Source organism: Lynx canadensis, chromosome C2 (assembly GCF_007474595.2).
Source record: "Lynx canadensis isolate LIC74 chromosome C2, mLynCan4.pri.v2, whole genome shotgun sequence".
Taxonomy (NCBI): Eukaryota; Metazoa; Chordata; class Mammalia; order Carnivora; family Felidae; genus Lynx; species Lynx canadensis.
In genome coordinates this window covers 99,832,089-99,838,617 of record NC_044311.2, presented here as the reverse complement: position 1 = coordinate 99,838,617, position 6,529 = coordinate 99,832,089, and the positions used below count along the sequence as shown (strand labels likewise).

At 44.4% G+C, this 6,529-nt stretch overlaps 1 pseudogene; it reads right to left on the bottom strand.

The window, feature by feature from the left end:
• Positions 1–207: 207 nt before the first annotated feature.
• LOC115523995 lies at positions 208–5,479 on the bottom strand (annotated as a pseudogene).
• Positions 5,480–6,529: the final 1,050 nt, after the last annotated feature.

Below are 6,529 nucleotides of genomic sequence, written 5' to 3'. Positions count from 1 at the left end.
GCTGGCTCAGTTGGTTAAGCCTCCAACTTCGACTCAGGTCATGATCTCATGGCTGCTGATTTCAAGTCCCACATCGGGCTCTGTGCTGACAGCTCACAGCCTGGAGCCTGCTTCGGATTCTGTATCTCCCTCTGTCTGCCCCTCCGCTGTTTGCACTCTGTCTCTCACATTGTCTCAAAAGTAAATAAACGTTAAAAAAAATTCACACACAAATGAAAATGGAAAAACTGCCAATACCTGATTTCTGTCCCCTATTGTTCCACTTGCAATCATATACTTTGGTACCTTTTGTCCCCATGGGAAAAAAAAATATCTAAAGTTCAGACCTACCAATAACAGGAAGAAAAAAAAAAAAAAAAGCGTTTTTTTTTTTTTTTTCAAGAATGAAATGTTTTCCCATCAGAGTGGATTCTTAAGCACGTTCTCCACGTATGCGGCCTGCTAGCTGGATGTCTTTTGGCATAATTGTTACACATTTGGCATGGATAGCACACAGATTGGTGTCTTCAAAGCGGCCTGCCAGATAGGCCTCGCTTGCCCCCTGAAAAGCACCGATAGCCGCGCTCTGGAAGCACAGATCTGCTTTGAAGTCCAGAGCAATTTCTCGCACCAGACACTGGAAAGGAAGTTTGCGGATCAGAAGTTCAGTGGACTTCTGATGACGTCACCGAGGGCCAAGGTACCAGGCCTGTAACGATGAGGTTTCTTCACCCCTCCAGTAGAGGGCGCAGTCCTGTGACCCTGGCTTTTATAGCCAGTTGCTTCCTCAGTACTTTACCACCGGTCGATGTGTGGGCAGTCTGCTTTGTACAAGTCATGGTACTGAGACCTCCTTGCTGACCCCCTTTCTCCTTCGGCTGGAGCTCAGTGAGCTAGAGGTCGTACTGGCGTTAGCCAGCGACGGCCACTTGACAATAAATTATTTAAAAATAAATAAGAGATGGCAGAGAAGGAATAAATTCTAGGGATAGCAAAAATTGTGATAAAAATTTAAAAAAATAATATTTTTTTCTCTGTTAAAAAAAAAAAAAAAAGAACAACTGGAGACCCGTTCTTTCCTGGATTGAGTGTAATGAAGGGGTGAGCAATTCACTTGGTTTTGTTGTTGTTGCTGCTGTTTTTACATAGCTGCCTATTTTAGAGTTTCTGTTTTTGAGTACATACTTTTTTAAGATTAATCTCTACACCCAGCATGGTGCTTGAACCTGCAACCCCGAGACCAAGAGCCACATGCTCCACCCACTGAACCAGCCAGGTGCCCCGCTTTTGAATATTTCAATTAATACTAGCATAAATACATAGAGCCCCCAGTGTTAGGTTAGATGACAAGCAGCTATAATTCAAACATGAAAAAATCTTATGTTTTATGTTCTTAGTCACCTGTAATCGCTTGATCTACAGATGCTGCAAGCTTCTTTCCTGAGGAAGTGTCCAGTTAAACCACATGCTGAATTGTGCAAGGAGAGCATGTGTGGTTCATTTACCTTCTTGATCTCTGGCAGTATCTTCAGAAGAATACAGTCCAAGCTGCTGAGCTGAAGCCATGGGTCTCTTTAACTCCCTTCATGTGGGGACACTTGACGTTTTCTCACCTTTCTTGCAAACATGTAAACCTCACAAAGAAAGTTTGAGGAGGAGGTTGAGACTGTTGGGGCAAAAGGAAACGAGAAGCACTTAGAAGCTCCCTGGGTCTCCTCAGCTGCTGGGGCTCCCCGGCCCCAGTGCGAGTGGGGTGTGGAATTCTCAGCCCTTCCAGCCCCCTTCCTCCTCCTATGGGGCTGAGAGGCAGCCTCCTCCCTGTTCTCTGAGCTTCTCTCCTGCCATCACTCCCACCCCATGACACTTTCCTGCATTTAAATGTTAGTCACCCTTGCTATAGAAGTAGCAAGATCCAGTGGAAAAACACTGGACTAGAAATATGGAGTCTTGAATTCCACTTCTTGGCCTGATGTCATTGACTTGAACTAATATAGGCAAGTTATCAGCCTCCCTAGAGGTCAGCTTGTACAACCGTAAAATGGACCACCTGCACCTACCTTCTTGACCATACAAGGATCCCTCTAGGATTTGGATGAGGTGATGGCACAAAGGTACCTAAGAGTAAGAAATGCAGGACGAATGTGAGCTCAGTTTTCTCAGGAGCCTCCTGCTTATATTCATGTTTCTTAGTCTGGCTTGGATTGCAGGAAGCCAGGGAAGGGACTTTGCATCTGTCTTCACACCGTAGCAATAGCAATGCTTTTATATTCTGAAGAATTAAATTAGAATTTTTTTTCTATTTTTAGCTGTTTTATTTATTTATTTTTTATTATTTATATTTTAATTAGCTAACGTCCAGTGCAATATTGGTTTCAGAAGTAGAACTTAGTGATTCATCACTTACGTACAACACCCAGTGATCATCCCGACAAGTGCCCTCAATACCTATCACCCATCTAGCCCATCCCCCACTTCCCTCCCTGCATCAACCCTCAGTTTGTTCTTATCGTTAAGATTAAGAGTCTCTTGTGGTTTGTTTCTCTCTCTTATAAAGAATTATTTCAAAAGAATGTCCCTGCCTCCTCCAACCTGGCTGTCTAAGTCACCTCAAAGAGCTTCCCCTTGTTTTTGCTGAGTTCCCGTTCACAATTTCTGAAAGTTTTGACTCATGAGGACCCCTTCTGTCTTTCGACCTGGTGCCACACACTAGACTGGCTGGCTGGCTGCCTGCCCTGCCCTGCAGGGTGCAGAAAGCTCTAGCTGGGCAGGAGGCGGCTGCGGTGCACCTAACAAGTAGAAGGTGATGGGGCAGGAGAGAGGAAAATGGGGTGCATTAGAGGGAGGAGGAGCATGCAAAGAGAGGGGCTGGCTCACCTCCATCTTGGGCTGAAGTGAAAAGGAAGGATCCCCCTTGGACTGAAGGCTATGAACTTCTGCTCAGAAGTTGACTTGTCAGTCAAAAGCAGTTGTAAATGGCCTTTCTATCCTGGATAGAAGATGTGGGGCTAAAGGCTAAACAGCTAATCTAAGGGCTGGGGGGGGCAGCATGATGTGAAGGCTCTGGGCACCAACTTTAAGGTCAGGTGAACCTCAGTTTGAATCTTGGCTCCATAGCTTTCTAGTTAGAAACCTTGATCTTCCTAAACCTTTTTTTTTTTTTTTTTTCAACGTTTATTTATTTTTGGGACAGAGAGAGACAGAGCATGAATGGGGGAGGGGCACAGAGAGAGAGGGAGACACAGCATCGGAGACAGGCTCCAGGCTCTGAGCCATCAGCCCAGAGCCCGACGCGGGGCTCGAACTCACGTACCGCGAGATCGTGACCTGGCTGAAGTCGGACGCTTAACCGACTGCGCCACCCAGGCGCCCCGTAAACCTTTTTTTTTTTTTTTTTTCATCTGAAAATGTGCTAGTAGGTATCTGATGAGGAGTTTTTCAAGAGATTAAATGAGGAAATACATGGAAGCACGTAGCACATAGTAAACTCTCAGTAACTAATAGAAATTCTTGTTACTGTTAAATACAAAGGAGACCGGCCTTAGAGTTTAAAATAGAACACAAAGGTAACCCTGGAGCGGGGTGTGTGGGTGGAGATGGGAAGGACAAATAGGGAAAGAAAGACCACAGAGCAAGCATTTGAATCTGGGTATGGGGTTTGGGGAAGTGGAGAAAGAGGGAATGAATCAAGGCACACAACTTTACGCCATTAGAATGATAACACAAGTGGTCTAGTTTTGTCAGATGGTTTCCAGAATTGTTACCATGGCAAATTCTTGTTAACTTTTAGTCACCAGCACTGTGGTATGGTTTGGTGGCATTTCCTAACTTTAAACTGGCTATATCAATAGGCAAAGGTATCTTAAACTGATTACAAAAATAACTAACTCTACAGGAAAAGATTGATCAGAATCATTAAATTTAAGAACTGCTCATAAAAGACCATTAAGAGCATGAAAAGACAAGCTACAGACCGGGAAAAGATATTTGCAACCAGGTGTAACCCAAATAGAATGTCAAGGGGGAAAGGCAGGTGGCCAAAGACTTGAACTACACAAAGAAGATATCCAAATGGCCAATAAGCATATGAAAAGGAGCACAGATATCAGGGATATGCAAATTAAAACCACTCCTTGTACTCTAAATGGAGGGGGGCAGGAATGTTGGTGAAAATATGGAGTAGTTGGAACTCTTGTACATTGCTGTTGGGAGTGGAAATTGGTTATAAAAACTTTGGAAATGGATTTAGGAGTATCTATTGCAGCCATACACATGCATTTACTATAATCCCAAATTCCAATCCTTAGTGCATGGAATAGTCAAAGCAGTGTTGTTCACAATAGTCCCAAACTGAAAATAGTCTAAATGTCCATTGACCATAGAATGAAGGAGCAAACGTGATACATTTATACAAATGAAATATTATTCAGCGATGCAAATGGATAACCACTCCAGTAAAACGTGGATGAGTCTCACAAACATAATGTTGAGTAAAGGAAGTACAACAGAAGTACCATTTCTTGTACATAAAGTTGAAATGTCAAAAATATTCTATGATGATCAACAAGCAAGGACCATGGTCATCTTTAGGGAAGGGGAGGTGACTGAGAGGGACAATAAGGGGACTGCTGGAAAGATTTTCATGATCCTTTCTTGATTTTATGAAAGTTGCAAAAATTTTATAAACTCATTGATTTGTCCACATATGAATTTTGTATTTTTCCAAATGTATTATATATAGCTCAATGAAAGATAAGTTACTTATACACCAAGGAGAACCTTCTTCTCTCCCATGTAACCCCCAGAAGAGCACTGTATCACAGTGAGCTGTGAGATATGGCGCTGTGCATTTCTTTGCTAGATGACCATAGCACTCTGCAGCCTTTGTGGGAGGGGAGACGTCATCACCTCCGTGATGCCTGGGCATTGGCAGAAGGTCAGGGAGGCAATGAGGAGGTAATTAGGCACAACTCCATGAGAAATTTTGTGAATTCAGGAAAAGACTTACACATCTTAAAACCAAGTATGCTCAGTGGCCTGCAGATAGCCAGGGCCCTGTGACCTGCCAGAAGGAGTTTCATGAAGTAGGATGGAGGGGACAGCCTCAAGGAGGCAGCAGAGGACTGCATCTGAGCCTTGCACTTTCCCAAGAGGCAGGTACACATGTGAAAGAGAAGAGAACTAAGGCATGGAGGGATTAAGTACCCAGGTCCAGGCACCTGCTGTGAAGTGGCAAGATCTGAACCCAGGCAATGGGAGCCACGTAGGTGGTTTTAAGTTTTCTAGTAGCCACACTGGAAAAAGAAAGAAGAAAGTGGTGAACTAATTATTTAAATTGATATATCCAAAAAATTATTCTTTCCACCTGTAGTAAATATAAAAATAAGTCTTGATGAGATCATTTTTCCACCACTAAGTCTTTGAAACCCTGTGTGTATTTCATACCAACAGTACGCTGCACTTCGAGTGCACACATGGCTAGTGACCCTGTTTGGGACAGCACAGGTCTAGAGCGCTGGAGAGGAAAGAGGAGGACCATCCAGTGAGTGGGATTGTTTGTGCAAAGGCTCACTGATGGAGTGCTCTGTGCATTCTAGAAATGTGAATTCCAGTGTTTCCGAGCAAGTTAAATCTATGCTTAGCTTCCTAAGCATCTTCCCATGAACTGCCTGAGTCTGTGCATCCTGATGGCTGCCCCCCCTGGAAATTCCTCTGCTACCTGGCACCCCCTCTCTGCCTCCAGTGATTAAGAGAGCTCAAAAGCACACATCCAGGAACTCAGGCTTTCAGACCCACAGGGAGCAATAAGCCAGCATGAGCCACACGTGCAGCATCAGTTCCCGTGCACGTGCAGCAGAAGCCCGGCCCCCACCTCCTGACTTATCCCTGACCCCCCTTCAAAGTTCATTCTCCACCGTCCTCACCTCTTCCACCCACCTCACTCTCTTCCTCACTTCTGACTTTACAACTCAGGGGCTTCTACTCTGCCTTCTTGACCCTCTTCCTCTCTGCCCCTCTGATCTGCACTCACCTTTTCCTTAGGACATGATGCAGGCTTTTCATGTAATTTATGAAGAGCTCTGCTCTAACCAGCAACCACTGTTCGGGCTGCACAGTCCTGTCGGTGTGTGTCCACATACCTTTGTCTTGTCAGTTTCACGGCCAATTTGTCCCCCAATCAGAGCTGTGTCTTCTGTCACTGTCAGATGGACAGCAGGCAACTTATAAATAAGTGTTGTGGGAATAAAACATTCAAGGGTTGAAAGAAGTGTTATTCCCATGCCAACGTGACTCTCAAAACAGGACGGCTGAGTAACTGTACTCTATGGTCATTGTACATTTGCCAAATATTGGCCTGTTGAATCATTCCTGAAGTCTGTCCAATTACAACATTAACTATGAATTACTCTCCATCCGGATAGGAAATAATGATATGGCGGTAATGCGAGCTAAGCATAGATTTAACTTGTCAGAACACTGGAATTCACATTTCTAGATGCTCCGGCCAGAACAGACTGAGACGTTCATTCACAGAGACGCATGCCTGGCGGTG